This window comes from Ostrea edulis, chromosome 10 (genome assembly GCF_947568905.1).
Source record: "Ostrea edulis chromosome 10, xbOstEdul1.1, whole genome shotgun sequence".
NCBI classification, from domain to species: domain Eukaryota; kingdom Metazoa; phylum Mollusca; class Bivalvia; order Ostreida; family Ostreidae; genus Ostrea; species Ostrea edulis.
This window is the reverse complement of record NC_079173.1, coordinates 31,503,152-31,520,592: the sequence shown is the minus strand read 5'-3', so window position 1 is coordinate 31,520,592 and position 17,441 is coordinate 31,503,152. Positions and strand designations below refer to the sequence as shown.

At 36.7% G+C, this 17,441-nt stretch overlaps 1 protein-coding gene and 1 pseudogene across 5 annotated transcripts in view; both read left to right on the top strand.

The window, feature by feature from the left end:
* The window catches only part of LOC125648776 (uncharacterized), a 235,422-nt gene that overhangs the window by 56,255 nt on the left and 161,726 nt on the right, over positions 1 to 17,441 (top strand). The gene's annotated exons all lie outside the window — the stretch shown is intronic.
* Positions 1 to 17,441, top strand: part of LOC130050745 (ankyrin-2-like) — a 32,918-nt pseudogene that overhangs the window by 10,349 nt on the left and 5,128 nt on the right.

Sequence of the window (17,441 nt, the reverse complement as noted above, 5' to 3'; positions counted from 1 at the left end):
TTTTTTTTTCTAAATGTGCAGTTTCAATACCCTATAACCAAATTTTAACATTAAAGTAAAACTTTTTGACAATTACACTTTGAAGGAATAATTAAAATAATTTTTGATAAAATAATTTGATTTTCCAGAACTGATCAGAAACAAATTATCGATCTATTAGTCCAATAAAAACATATCTATACATGTGTATATATAGTCAACAAAATTATATTTTGTTTTAACTAATTTGTACACGAATGGCAAACCATAATTCTTTAGATGGGAGACACCCCCCCCCCCCCCCCCCCCCTTTCCCCTTGAATTCTTTTCAACGAATTCAGTTCGCTGTACACGTTGGCGATTCTTAAAAAGAATGATATAGATTACACTTTTTAATCGAAATGATGCTTCGATATTGATACATTGAATGTTAGGAGCGAGATTTGCTCAAGACCGATTAGGCGGGATCGGGAAGATCACAGATCAATTTAGGTACGGATCTACTTTGTTTCTAGTTTTACTATCATTTTGCGTCGTCGGCCTAGTGGTTAGGCCGTCAGACTCTCGACCGAGAGGTCGTGGGTTCGAGTCCTGGCCGTGGCAGGGCCGACATTGTGTCCTTGGGAAAGGCACTTTGCATGAATTTTCTCACTCCACCCAAGTGTAAAAGGGGTACCTGGCTATAGACAGTGAAAGCTATTGTTAGAATGTTAGTGCTCTAGCGCCTGTAACGGCAGCTTGCACTGTATGCTTCCCAGGAAGCTGAGAAAGTTCTAGATTGATATAAGGTCTACTGGGGTAATTATGTATTGTAAACCGCTTTGAGCAGCATACGCTGGAAAAAGCGCTATATAAAACCAATCATTGTTATAAAACCAATCATTGTTATAAAACCAATCATTGTTATCATAAAAAGATGTCTTGTATATTGAAAAACTTACAAATTCATTCAATACTATATCAGCAGCCTCTCATTTGAGTACTAGATCCCTAACATTCTTCCATTCTCCCCTCTCGTCTGACACTATGTACAGTACTGTACATGTGCTGTGTCATCATGTATGTGGTTGTGCCTGCTTGTCTGTAATTTTCATTGTCTGCCACTCACTTGTGAGAACATCGGATGCATCCTATTCTATAACTGTCCTTTTACTTCAAACGAATCGCCTGTGTATGTACTGCTTTAGAATAGACTAAATGCGACATCATATTCCAGGCCCGTAGGAAGCCATTTCACTTGGGGGGAGGGGGGCACCACACCAAAGTAATTTATGACAAAAAAGTGATATCGACAAAACCATTAGTAAAAAGATAGCTGCATAAATATGTGCAAGCATTGAGGTGTACGTCATGTACATAAATCTAATTATGTACATAGAATCTAATTAGTTTCCCAGAAAACCCCTCAACTTTAATTTTAAGTTTTGTTTGGGTTTTTTGGAGGGGGGTGATAAGGATTTTTTTTAATGTTTTGTTTTTGTTTTTGTTTATATCTTTATCATTTTGTTATCAATCATTTCTGAGTCATAAGGTATTTAGTACTCGGTAAACTTTCCAAAAATCGCCAGTCTGTGTTCACTTTCACTTACGAACTCCTCAACTATTTTTTCTGGATTCAGTTCATCAGTCTCATTTTTATGAACATGCAATAAAAGCAAATTGTTTATTCGTATTTGGCTCATTGTTGATCTCAGTGATGTTTTCAATCTTTTCAAGGCGCTGAATGAGCGCTCACTGGCAGCTTTAGTTACAGGAAGTACCAAAATTAGTTTGAGAATTTTGAGGATCTCGGCAAACAGACTTTTTTCATTTGAATGTCTGAAAAATTCAACCACACTTGGTATATCTGGCATAAAATCTTTTGGCAAAACAGTCTTTAACATTATAAGCTAGCAGTGAAGATCCTTTGGCTTCAAATCTGTATCATATAGGGTTGTGACAAAATTGAATTCTTCTTCAAACGTTTGACCTGCGCAAGCCTTAATTACGACGTTTTCAAGATTAACATAAGCTTTGTAACCTGGTTGGTCAAATCTAGATTTTATGCCAGCTAAAAGCAGATCTAATGCCTCGTAAAAATATTTCATATACATATCTGCACACGATGAAAAAGTATGTGTTGCTGTCCCATCATCAAGTTTACGAGAAATTTTGCGTTTTCTAGGAAGAACAGGATCATCGATGTTCATCTGTTTTGCTTTTTCAACAACTTCCTCGTAAAACTGAGTGAAGATTGTCTCATCTCGGAGACTTTGCAAAGCACTCATTGTCGTTGATGCCAATTTTTGACCATCACTCGCCGAGAGATTTGGAGCCTGCAGAGCCCTTGCCAAATTATCACTATAACGTAAAAGTTTTTCACTCAATAAACACCCAAAGAAGAAATCAAATCTGCACATATAAGCAGCCACTCCCCTAATTCTGTTTCTCATTTCTACGTCACGCACGTATTGGAGGCTTTCAACCCAAACATTTCTTAGAATTTCATAGTTTGACAAAATGCTCAAAAATGTGTCGGCTTTTATTGTCCATCTTGTGGGACACAAAACCTTTATTCCCGCTGACGTTTTCTCTAGATTTTGGGCATTTTTTAATGTATTGAAAATCATCTCCCTTCTTGGAGATTCTTTAATCAACTTTGTTATATCCTTTGCAATGTCCAGGGTATCTCTAAGCAACTTACATCCCTTAATAGAATCACTGCAAGCTAGGTTAAAAGCATGACCATAATAGTGTATGTAAAGGGCTCTGGGTTCAAGTGCATGAATTTGTGTTACAACACCTGTCTTTGAACCAGCCGTAGAAGCAGCCATGTCATAACACTGGCCTCGTACTTTGTTGATAGGCAGATCGAACCTCAAAAGAGCATCTTTAATTGCTAGGGTTATTGAATTAGCCCCAATGTCAGAAAGACAGTACATCCCTAATAAATCTTCATGAGCGGTAAAATTTTGATCAACCCATCGAATGCATAAAACAAGTTGCTCTTTGTTGGAAATATCTCGTGTTTCGTCTGCCATTATTGAAAAGAATTCAGACGATTTGATGAAAGCAACAATTTGTCGCAAAACCTGCAACCCCATCACCTGCAAAATTTCATTTTGTATATCTGGAGCAACGTACTTATTTGTCTTGCGTTGTAGCCATTCCTGAAGCTGGGGATCGCGTTTAGCCTCTAGCATGAGAAGTTGATTAAAAATTGAGTTTTTCTCGTCTTTGTCACCTTGTCGAGCAAGAAACTTCAAAATTTTTGTGATTTTAAGCAAATTCTCTCTGGTAGACTTCTTCTCGACTTTGTGCGTCTTTGAAAGACATTCTCCAACATCTTTAACCTCCTCCTTTATCGTAAACTCCCTTTCCATTGCCTCTTTATGGCAATCACTTTTCTCGTGTGGGGCGAATTTTGTGGTTGCTTTTTTCCAGTTTTTAAAACCACTTGATCTGAAAGCTTTTTTCTTTCTTGTGACAACTGAGAGTCTTCTTCTGAAATGATTGTATGCAAGGAAAACATAATACAACATCTTTGATTTCTACATAATGTAACCAATACCACCGATCAAACCAGGAGGCATTGAAATATCTCATCTTTTTACCAAACTGTTTTGCTGGAAAGAAAATATATGCCATTTTTCATGTACAACCTGGGCCTTTTGAACTGGTATTTCTGAGATATCATCTTCTGAAGAAAAAGAAGAATCAATAAAGGAAGCAACCTTAACATGTTTGTCTGTTTCTTTATTTGCAGTTCCCCCAATTTACCTGTTGCAATAGACTCCTCATTTGTGTTAGACTCCAAGAGTGGGGAAGGACTATCTTGTGATTGTTGGTTCAAATGTGCGATGAGGTTCAGAATCCTTAAAGGATAACCTCGAACGCTTTGAAAGAGGTTCCTCATGCTTGTGAATCCACATTATGTGGATAGCATCCTGATATTCTTTAGCATCAGCACGGTCAAGAGGAACAATAAGCTGATTATGATATTGTCTGTTTACACCAGGGTTTTGCACCTCGGAGAAAATCGACATGATTGGTTTCTGCAAAACGTTAGAAGCTACGAACATATGTAAAAGGCTTGAATAGTAACCGTTCTGGGTTGTTTTTATTGTTTCCTTTTGTAACGAAGCAATCAAATCACCAGTAATTAAACACTCTTCTGACAGGGAACTTTCAAAGACATATTGAAGTGAACTTTTGTTTGTGGACATGGTCACAAAAGTGTTTTCATTCGTGTTGCGCTTCAGGTTTGAAACAAGTTCAAACACAATTCGTACCCTTATTTCTTTAAAATTGTCCCCATGTCCAAACACAAAAAAGAGAGGGTTTTGAATAAACAATTCCCATCAACATATATCTGAATCGGGATAAGTTCAGAAGGAGCATCATTTGGATAAAGCTCTGAGGAAACAGCATCTTTTCGAATATTCGAAGTTGGGATATTAGGCATGCTTGTTAGAAGAGGATATTTCTTAAAAATTTGCCCTTTGAGTCTAACAAGAAAACTTAGTGCTCCCCATCCCTTTTTTCCTGCATTCCTTGCTTCTTCGTGCACTTTTTCGAAAAATGCCTTTCTTTCGTCCGTCTGGGCATGCATTGTGAAATATAATCAAAGTTAAAACTGTGCGGAAGGTTGATCTTACACTGATACGATAGTGTCTACTCTTGGACCGAGAATGAAACAGGTCTTGACAGCCTGAGACTTTACAAGCTTTGAAAAAGTTGTTACACATCATGACCTACGTCACATTGGGGGTGTTACGTCACTGATAAATAGTACTTCACACATTGTCGGGTTTACCTTTACCATACAAACTGTGATGATAAAAAAGTCAACAATTCATCATATTAGCTTTACAAAAAGATTTTGAATATATACAAACGTTGAACTGGTATTAGGGCAGTTGGGCATAGACATTTTTGTATCAAGACGAAGTTTCTATGAACAAGCTATCTAATAAATTATTAGACCTTGAAAGTTAGTCAAGGTCACACATATTAGATACCTTTTGATCAGTCGTCTCTTGCGAGATTTTTTGACTGGTATGAGTCGTCAACAAATACCGGTAAAGGACTTTAAACGACACTAGTGCCGGGCACTTGGCAAAGGAACAGTCACTACATATCATAGGTTTGATGCCATATGCGGAGCTGGGAATGAGAACCGAACCATTACCTTATGATTAGACCTTTTGGATGATGCCCTAAGAAATGTTAAGGCATTAAGTGCATTTCATATTTTTTCTATTTAAGCTAAAGGACAGTCACACTGACTGACTCTGAGTCTCATTGAATTAAATGAACTTTCTGCTTAAAAATAATTATAGATTACACTATATGTGAATTTTACTATATGAATTTTTTTTGGGGGGGGGAAATATTGGGGGGGGCACGCCCCCCCCCCCCCCGTGCCCCCCCCCCCCCCCCCCCCCGGTTCCTACGGCCATGTATTCGAGCTCGCGTTTGTTCACAATCGTAACTTCATGAATGTCGTAAAATGAGAGAGAAAGTAAAAACAAGTGTCATGTTTTTATTAATTCTTGTTAGTTTATAATAACATAATAATGTTCTACTTTGTGCATACAAAATAAAGCACCCGCATTTCCATATTTATGACTTTAAAAAGTATGGAGACTCACTCGCGGTAGAATCACCACGAGAGTATAGTGATTTTAATTCATGCCACTACTCCCATTCCGGCCCCATTCCGGCGTTTACACTCGCCCGTTTTTGGTCTCCAGTGTTTAAGGAAATGTTTACTTTTACGGGACACCAGTGATCAATCAATAACAGCTAGCATGAAAAGTCAGATAATTTTAAAGGAAGAAGTGAACCTTTTCATATCAAGCTCTTTTATTCATCCAAAAAGAGTTTCCCAGTTTACTTTCGGAAGGTCGGTGGTCTCTTCCCAGGTACATATGTACATTGTATCTGGGTTCTCTCTTCCACCAATAAAAACTTGGCGCCACCAGATAACTGAAAAATTGTTGAGTGTGGCGGAAAACATTAAAAAACATCATACAGTAGGACTATGTATTATAACCTAAACTTGGATGAATATGTCAAATCATTTTATAAACCAAAAGAGGATAGTATCTTACTTTATCAGAATTAGATTGAAAACTATTTGGGGTTACATTTCATTAACACTAAGAGTTCCAAACAACAATGGCTACAGTATAGAATCAACCATCATATTCTAACAACTAATAGCCTTTTGTTTAAAAGAGGATTGAAAGAAAGTAAATTATGCAACTTTTGTAATACATATGAAGAGGCAATTTGTCATATACTTTGGGAGTGGCATATTGACCAAGACTTAGTCAATACATGCTTTGAGTATTGTCAGACAAGGGGATTTATTATTCCAAGAAATCCATTAACTTTTATCTTTGGACTTAACCTCGATTCTAAAACCAGTGAAACATACTTAATATTTCCGATTTTTAAATCATACATTTATAAGAAGCGTTCTTTGAATGAAAAACTATCTATTCACAAATTACTTATAGATATCAAAACACACATTCAAATTTGTAATATATGGCTACAAAAAACTGTGAACTTTAAGATTTCAAAAAGAAATGAGAAACTTGAACCAATATTATTAACATAAAATACTAACAGTATTTTACATCAAGTACCCTAACCCTTACATCAAAACTTGCAGACACTGACATTTGAAATGCAGACATTAAGGATATATTTTAATGCTCCCAACTATGACAACCCTATTACTTAAATGCTGCCAACATTGACAGCCTTATGTTTACTCTCTCTCTCTCTCTCTCTCTCTCTCTCTCCAATCATGACAACATTATGTTCTCTCTCTCTCTCTCTCTCTCTCTCTCTCTCTCTCGCGTATACTGTGATTTGTATTGCTTGGTTTCATGTATTAATTAGAATGTAAATATCAAAACTAAACAAATATTTTTCACAGGAAAAAAATTGCCGTATTTTTCTTAAATGTGTCTATGTTTTCATAAGAATTTGGAACTTTCTACACTTCTCTGCTGAAGAAAAGTGACTCAATTGTCACTACAACGGGAGAACAAGCTATAGATCAAGAGACCAAAATGAAGAGTCTTGATAGTTTTGTTGACATTGGTGTGCAGTTAAAACATCTTAGCAATGCTTCCTATACAAGTAAAAGGAATAAGGAACAAAGCATGGCATCCATCAAGGAAATTGCGCACACTTTGAAAAAAGTGAGTATGATAAACACGATAACTTAGATTTTCCATCGTCAACTTCACTTATTCATCTAGGAGTTATCCATTATCACTTGCATATAACATATGTGTGTTTATATGTCTCGTATGTATGTTCTGCGTGTGATAAATTTTCAAATCGAAGCAGGCTACCGACAAATAAGTTGATATTACAACGGTTTCAACAGTCTCAAATAACATCTTTTTATCTTTATTTATCTCCGTCACCAATATGATTTGTCATTAGGTTGAATGTTATTTGATCTACTTCATACCAATATTCAGACGGTTCCTTGCATACTGATTTTGACTGGGTTTCATATCAGGATGTAAAGCTCACGACAGGTGTGACCAGTTACAGGGGATGTTTCCTCCTACTATCCACCTAATCCAATATCTGGTATTTCAAGGGGACCGTGTATACCGTAGTCTTAGCTTTGCCGTGTTTGCCCTACTATTTATTTTGTATGTAATGCTTATAGGAGTTATGAGATTGATAACTGTTTGTTATCTTCACCTTTCTTTGGAATTTATTACATTGATCAGCTCGTTATTTTCACCTTTATTTGTATGCATTTCTTTTCATGCTCCGGTTGTACCTAGAACTTAGATGGCTGCTTCACAGCTAAATGAATCATTGCGCACTTTAGGTCATTTGCATGTATCGACGATTGTGTAGTTTTGTCTATTTGCGATTCGGATCAAATTATGCGATATAGACAATTAGGAGACACCATCCTTGCCGGTGAAGGGTTGCAAAAATGTAGGTTTAAGTTCGGCGCTTACAGCCTTTGGGAGGGAATTTTATCATGTAACACCAGCTGTGACACAGGGCCTCAATTTTTTTTCCCGGTCTGATCAAGAGGACCACCCCATTTAATCATCCCTTAAGACAAGTAAGAGATATTACGGACCTATTCGAACTCGGATCCCCACGGGCTTATGTAATATTATTTTCGTTATGGATATTGATTTTCAATGCAAAGTGCTGTGTGAGCATTCTGGTGTATGTGTGTCACGTGGTATGGTCAGATAAATAGGAATGTTCGAATAGGTCACTCTACAGCTCGGTTAGAACGTGAGTCAAGGATAGCAGGCATTATGGAAGCCATTTAATATTAATACATGTGTGTTGGTGTATTTACAGGCGGTTGGGATAAGTTTGTGAGTTTAATAAAAACGTTCTAACGAGCAGCATTCCAAACATGGTGTTTTATGATTTTCATATTTATACATACACATTCAGAGTATAATTAATTTATATTCGGACGAACAAAGTGAGGGAGAATATAAAGCATATTATCATGACCCAAAATTGAAATTCTTGCTGATATAATTGTTAATCAAATAAAACCCTTTAAATCAAACACTTCGCTTTACACATTTACCTGCATAACATAATCTTTGCAGATATGTATGACGTTTAATGACGAGGATAGAAGTTTGAGACGACATTTCTTTTTCTTATGGACAGACACTGTAGAAGATGTTCAAGTTGAAGATATCCAAAGTACGTGTTGATTTTCAAACATTATCAAAACTGAAAGAACAACTAAGTCATCTGAGTTTTTGATAAGCAAATTCATCGTTCAAATAGAAAAGAAAGCAGATATAAGGAAACTTCAAACAAAGAATTTTTAGATCACAGAATATATATTTCAGAATAAGAACGGACACTACTTAAACTTGGCATCATTTCTCAATCAACAATTTAGAAGAATTTTAGAATGCGCTTTATATTCAATGAAAATATAATCACAATGTCAACCAAGGTAAATTGCATTGACGGCTTCATGGATGGAAAATTCTATTATATTATGATTTCTGTATCACCGACGAATATATCTTATATTTACGTTGTTAGTTAGTTCTGGGTTATATATCGCCCCTTCCTAACCCAGAACAAAACTAACTTTAACCACAATATGTCAAATTATGTCTCCATAACTCGTGTTATATTTACTATATATGTAGTGTTTAAAATTATTCCTTCATTTTGTGTTTTATTACATGAGTTTAATTCCCGGCATACTGAGTCGAGCTAACCAACTAAACTACAAAAAGCACGGTTAACCGTCTCAGCATTATATCTTCTCAAAATCTCAGAAAACTATAGATTGTTATCAATTTAAGTTTAATTGATATACAGCAAAGAGTTCCGATAGTTCTTGCGAAATGCAGTCAATAACTTTTCGAGAACAGGGCTTATGTAATTTTGTTTACAAAATCGTTTCTTTTATTTTCATGTAGATATACCTCAGATAGATTTAAGTGTTCCAAAATTGAAGTTCGGCAATGACGTAAAATTGAAGGCGAGCGTTGATGTTGATGCATCTCTGTTCATCTGGCTAAAGAAAAACCATCCTAGAAACAGATTCGAAATTTTAAGACAAACTAGAAAGTCAATATTTGGCCAAATGAGAAAGGATTCGTTTCACATGAAAAGGTTTTCAAGGGATGATGAGGGACATTACCAACTTATAGTCGCAACCAAAAAAACAGTTGGGAGAAGGACATTTGAGCTACAATCAGGTAAACGAAATCATCCAATTCGGATGCCTCTGAAATATCTAAACGAACTTGAACGTCTGCTTCCAAATCAAATGATACATATATATATTGCAGAAAGAACTATTGAACTTTGATTAAAACTAAAGAAAAACAATGTAATTCTTGTGGATCCTATGTACACGCAGTCAAATCGTTCAAACTCATTGTAAGGTTAATGTACATTTTATGACATTTATAATGTTGGGAGATCATAGAAGTGACTCGGTAAAGAATGAATTTTACCTAAAATATTTACCAAAAGTATGTTCACAGACCAATTATATTTGTCGCTTCTAAAAATATATTACATCAATTTCCATATCAGAAATTTACAAAACAAACTTATTCAGTGATCTCAGCGAACGCAAAAACACATCCGACAGAGAGTATTCCGTATTTGCTTCATACTTGTGAAAAGCAAAGATGACGAACAGTGATCAATTTCATTGCATGTATAATGAATATAAAATAAAGAGTTGGGCAAACATGCATCCCCTGACGACCGGTCACACCCGCTGTGAGCCCTATATAAAGAAAAAGGAGTTATCCGTCGTGAACATCAATATGCCAAGAACTGTATGCCTAACAATCAGTATGAAACACTTCAGACAGCACTTGACCCAATGATAGGTTGTATGGGCAAAGTATATCATCATAATGATCATCTGATTTGCGAAATACTGACTTTAAACGCGACATCGACGTGTTTTTCAGTATCCTGCCTCGATTTCAAAACTGATCTTACGCAGAATAAGCTCTTGCGAATCGCGTGTTTACCAGTACAAGAGTATTTGGGGACTGGGAAGAGTGTATGGGGTACTGGGGTTAGCTCATAGGTGGAACGTTGAGAGAATAACGTATGTGATCATGGTTTACCTAACTGGGACTTAACGTTGGTTATTCATCCCCCTCTCCCCTACAAACAGTGGTACCAGACTGTGCCTGAAAGTGAGCAGAAGACACCTGCTGATAGGGGACGGTCATGACAACAATGTGGTGCATATATGTGCTCGTATAACCACCAACCATGGGGGATACCAAGGAGTAGGCGCACTGGGAACTCCCCCAGACATAGGGTCAAGGAAATGGAATGAGTAGGTTTTGCGAAGCTGTAGTGTATGGTAAATGGCCAGAGGGTCCTGTGAGGAGATCGGGACAATGAAGGGACTATGGGAGCTGATGAGTTCCGGTGGTAACTCCCGGCCCCAACTATAGAGCATTTAGAGAATGCGATTCTGATGTATGTGCTAGCGCTGAATAGAACCCCTGATAAAAATCCTGACTGAACTGACCTGGGGCCTCCTCATCACGTTATTGTCGAGGGGGTTGGGCTGATCTTCCCGACACTGGAGTGAGGGGATGCAGTGACGGGGATTAGATATTCTGGGAGATTCTCAGAACTGGATATGTAACCCTCAACTATATAGTCGTAGTAGGCCTCACTGGGATATCGGGCAAAACTGACTCCCTCCCCATGGTGGACGAGTAGTCGTCAGCCAACCAATCTAAATCCCTACACCTTCTGGTATTATGGCTGGAACTTTTCTTGGGTCAAACGAAACTAAGAAAGTGCTCCGGGAAGTCGTACCAACAATACGGAGATCCCCATCTAACAACTGTCAACCTCTCGAGAAATGAACTGGGGACTAGTAAACCTCATCCCAAACATTGGCATCCATTAACCTTCGAATTCCTCCCTTAAGTAAGAAGGCAAGGACGGAGTGAAATAATCACCACCCATGATGTTCCCTGAGAAAACAAATCTAACTTACGACCTTTCATGCCGCCGAGGGAACTCCCACATCTACATTGCCTACCAACTCACTCATGTGTAAATTCGGGGACGCGGTGTTATGCCGCTCGAGTGCTGGAGTATCCGGGGAGGGGCACAAGCAAACACAGAGAACACCTAATCCATAGACAAATCCATCACATTTGTACACACAAAAATTTACAAAGCTACCAAATTGTGATTACAAAATGTCTAAATAATGGATTCTATCTATCTAAAAAAATTACTAAACCATTCAAATTGCAAAAACATTAACTATATTGAAAGACCCCGACAAAATAGCGGCACACCAAGACACTGCAGTGAAACAACAACTTTGCAATCACCATGGCCTGGAGTTGGGCGCCGATAACGTACACCACAGTCTGTGTTTAAAGAGGTCCCAAAATGGACCAAGACAGACATAAGTCGTTAAAACAGGTAGGGACAGTTCCATCGCCAAACGCTCGGCATCAGGTGTGAATGTCAAGGGTCCTCATAGATGACATTAAAAACGGATGTCCCGTGTCACAGTAGGTGTGGCACGCTAAAGAGCCCTCTCTGCTCGATGGCCGTAAGCGCCGAGCAAAGGCCTAAATTTGACGCCCGTCACCGGACTTAGTGACTTCTCCATATGAGTGAGAAATTCTGGAGAGAAACATTAAGCAAGATTCAATCAATCAATCGAAGCTCAATGGTAAACTGGATACAAGTGAATACTGTCTGCTCAATATCTTCAGAACCCTTTCCTAGACAGACGTCAAACTCGGTACACTGGTACATCGTAAGGAATAGATTACCTCTATTGTTTTAGGTCACGTGGTCAAAGGTCAAGAGTTAAACTGGACATAGGAATATACTGTCCTTTCAAGATGTTGAGAACTCTATGCTTGACAGCCATCAAAATTGGTACACCGCTACATCGTAAGAAGTAGATAATTTCTATTGATTTCGGGGTCACGTGGTCAAAGGCCAAGGGTCAAACTGGATATGGGAAGATCATATCCGCTAAATATCTTTAAAACACTTTGCTTGATAGACATCACATTTGGTAAAATGGCACACCGTAAAGAGTAGATGACCTCAATTGTTTTTATGTCACATGATCAAAGGTCAAGGATCAAACTTGACATGGGAAGATACAGTCTGCTAAATATCTTAAGAAACCTTTGCTTAAAAGACATCAAACTTGGCATACTTGTACATATTAAGGTGTAGATACCTTTTATAGATGTTGAGGTCACATACTGAAACTGGACATATGAATGTCTTGCCTCCTCAATGTCTGGAGGACCCCTTGTTTTACAGACATCTAACTTGGTACACTGCTTCATTGTAAGGAGTAGATGACCCTTATTGTTTTAGGTCGTATGGTTAAAGGTGAAGGGTGAAACTGGACATAGAAATATACTGTCCGCTCGATAACTTGAGAACCCTTTGCTTGACAGACATCAAATTTGGTACACTGGTACATCATAAGTAGAAAAATACTTTTATTGATTTCGTTATCACATGCTCAAAGGTCAAGGGTCAAACTGGATATAGGAATATACTGTTCGCTCAATATTTGATAACTCTTTGTTTGGCAGCCATCAAAATTGGCACACTGGTACATCGTAAGAAGTAGATGACTCCTATTGATTTTGGTGTCACAAGGGCATAGATCAAGGGTCAAACTGGACATGGGAAGATACTGTTTGCTCAATATTTTGAGAACCCTTTGCTTGACAGACACCACACTTCGTACACTGACATAGCTATTGCTTTTGAGGTCGCATGGTCAAAAGTCAAGGGTCAAACTGGACATAGGAATATACTGTCCTCTCAATATATTGAGAACCTTTTTGCTTTACAGGCATCAAACTTGACACACTGATATATTGTAAGTAGATGAACACTATTGATTTGGAGGTTACATTGTCAAAGGTCAGGGGTTAGTCCACTGTTTCACCCCAAATCGTCGCCCCAGTTTTTTTAAAACTAGCCTCGGAAAGTGTTTCACCCGACAAAGCAAGAAATTTTCTCAAGTTCAAGACTCACTTGCTTTGGATTCAGATACGGAAGTCGATAGGTGCCAGGGTATAGAATTGATATTCATTGAACTGGCGGCCGCCACTTAATTTAAATTGCGGCCGCAACTTCATTTATACTTTTCTCCACCCAGAACTCCGTGCGCTACTCGTACTATGCGCGCCGTCTGGTGAGAAAATAAATTGATACATGGCGGCTGCCAATTTCAAAAAGAATTTACTTCGTACTGCTGTCAGATTGATTATATTTGTAAGATTTAGAATAGTACGCAGACACGTAGCATTGTTTTTCAAAGTTTAGGGATAGTCGGAGGAAAAAAAAGTCGTCTAAAACTGTTGTTAAGCAGAAAAAGAACCTAAAAATTTCTCTTTTGTCCTAACTTCATGATCCTAAATTGATTCATTAATTCTTTTATTTTGCATTATATGAAAATAACGGAGAACGAACTTTGTCAAAAAGTGAACGGGCAGGCCGCTGATTTTACATGCCTGAGACGTTGGTATATAAAGTATACATTAAGATGTTTTTCTCGTGCACGAATCTGTCGAAAGTTGATATCATGAACATCTATAATAACATTTTGTAAATTAACAGCACAATCGACAAACAATAATGCTCTCGGTTGTATAACGCATCCATATTACTAAGTATTGGAGAGGGAGATTATAGGGATTGTACCCGTTTCATTTTGAGAGAGAGAGAGAGAGAGAGAGAGAGAGAGAGAGAGAGAGAGAGAGTAAGGTTGTCATGGTTAGAGAGTAAACATAAGGCTGTCATAGTTGGAAGTACTGAATTAAATAATAAGAGTTGTCATAGTTGGAAGCATTTAGATTATATACAAGATAAATCCTTAATGTCAAGAATTCAAATAGTCAGATTCTGCATGCTAAATAAGTGGCGGCCGCCTAAATGTTAAAAGAATAAAATTTTATAGCCTATCGGCTTTCGTATCCAGACGTGATGGTGACCATCCGATATTTTTGGAATTTCGATAAAATATTGCCTAGTTTTTCGAATCACTTACTGACGATCAAATATCGTTAAAGGTGGCGACTTAAAGTGAGAATGCAGAAAAGTTATATAACAATAGCAAAGACAAAGCTCCGCCAGTTCCTACCCATGTAGAACCCAGTCAGGGCATTGAATGTCGTATACGATAGAATTAACAACTGAATCTAAAATGGATTTTCTACTGCGAATGACTGATAAAATAGTTGACAATTGGCATGTTTAGAAGACATTGAATTCGATTACAATCAAATGGGAGATGAAATATACCTCTATGTATTTATCAATTATAAAAGCATTAATTAAATTATTTTTGCAGTAGCTAAAATCTGTTTGATTAATAGTAACGACTGTACACATACCCCCTCCCGATATAATGCCAACCCCGCTATGATGCCAACCTCGCTATAATACCAAACTTGCCGCATTACTAATATTGGCAATCTAACCGGGGGTCACTGTATATTATCGAATTGTAAAATCGAGCACTGTCATGTTTGTGCTTTCATGATTCATTCGTTTTTCCATGACATACTACCTACTAAACGCTCTGAGGTTTTCAATTATATCTGAGTTTGAGAAAAATGGACAGTCACGGACGCACGGAAGCGGGTATTTTAATTAATATTATTTCTTACGCTCTTTTTAAATACGAGCTCTCAGATCCGACGAACAAGAAATGTTATTGGTGTCGCCTAATACAAGTATCGTAGCATTTTAATTTAATCCGTATTTCAAATAAATTCTTAAGTAAATACAATTTACAGAATTTCCGTAACTTTGATATCCGTGAATAAAAAAAAATGTCCGTGAGTTTAAAAGAATTTGTACGTGATTTGTATGCAATGTCTGAGATTCTTTGTTGCCTTCACTACATAAACATGCGAAATTTATGTTTCTTTCATAATACAAGTATGACGATATTTTATTTTAATTGTTATTTCACATAAATTCTTCAATAAAGGCAATTTACAGAATGTTCGTAACTTTGGTATCCGTGAATCCGGGACTAAAAAGACAAGATCTGTCTGTGGATAAAGAAAATATGCGCGTTGATGTCCGTGCAAGTGTTTTGTACTTGTGGAATGCCTTATTTAATTAAAGTGTCGCCAGTGGTTGAACATCCACAATGTTAAAATTCAATACTTAGAAGTAAAAAAGAATGAAAAGTATGGATTGTAAGAGTGGTAAATGATATTATGTTATTAAATTTCTTGAAGTTTTTTACGTGCATTTTGTGTTATTATTCCGGGTATAACAATAATAATAACTTTATTGCGAAAGACATACATCTTATAGCATTATAACAAAATTGAACATGGATAATAATTACAAAACTGAAAATAAACGGCCAATTCTTTCAAAGACATCTAGCATACAATATTATATAGTAAATACACTAGTATAGTGATAGTAAAAAAGGAGAATGACGATACAAATTACATATTATGGACTGTTCTTAGTTCAAGAGCTCTACAGATAAATTTCCCCAAGTTACAGAGTTCTTTAACATTGTTCACACTTAGTAGTTGTATAAATTTGAACATGGAGGGTTTACTCCAGTAATACTTCTTCACTAATTTAGCTCTAATCTGGCAATATACAGGACAGAATAACAAAAAGTGGTATTCATCCTCAATTTCAGTGATACATGTTTTACAAAACCTTTTTTCACGTGGTACATTTTTATGTCTGCCAGTTTCTATGGATAAATTATGTGATGATAGCCTTATTTTGGAGATACCCTTTTTGTACAATTTAGGAATAGATTTTTCTAGATAATATTGCAAGCAAAAGTTATCAACCAAATGTTTGTAAATAGTGCATTTTGATTCATACTGCATGTTCCTATGTAAATTTTGAATAAAATGATCCTTCAATCTTTGTTGTATTACAACATATAACTAAGTCCCAAACAATCAAGTTGTTCCTTGATAAAAGTAGCCCAGTTACGATTTGTGTGCTTTGTATTTTCACAGATATTGTATAAACATTCATATGCAGCATTAAGTAAACAATTTTCAGACTGCAATAGTTTAAACCAAAACTTGAACATTCTCAAAATACGAACATAATACAATGGTAAACGCCCTGTTTCAAAATATACCATGGTTGTATTAGTGTTTTTACGAACACCAAGTGCAAATTTTAAAAAATCCAGATGAACCTTTTCAATGTCAGGTCCTTTATGTAATCCCCACACTTCACATCCGTAATTCAAAATACTACAGACATAGGTATCGAAAAGGGAGAATAAGGTACAATGATTTAAATACAATTGTTTTATAGTTGATTTAAGGGCAAATAATGGGTATAACAAGTCATTACACATATATACACCTTCTAAGATTTTAAATTCACTGACATTTTTATCATCCATGCAAAATGAATCCGTGATTTGTATCATTTATTTATTTCCGTGCATCATAGAAATTACATACAAATCACGAGTGTTCCTATTGGCTAAGAGGCGGAACAGAAAACGAATCGGAAGATGGAACGGAACGGAAAACGGAAAATATTGTATGCAATAATGTTATGAAGAGGTCAGTATTTTACAAAATAAAAGGTTTATCATGAACAAGGGAAAGCAGAAATTACAGAAAGAGCGGGAAGTCATTCACAGAATCCACTGTTTCAAATACTTCATACTAATGCATATGAATTTTAAAATGATTAACTTACCATGAAAAATATCAACAAATTAAAAATAAGAATTCAAAAAAATAAAACATACTGAAATAAATTTGAATTTTCAAATTTTACATCCAATGAATAAAAGCCCCCCCCCCCCCACCCCCCACCCCCCCCCCCCCCCAACCAACATTGTGAAAGATGAAATATTTTTTTCAACAATTACCCCAAACACAGCCTTCTTAATTATCGAACTTGCTTTT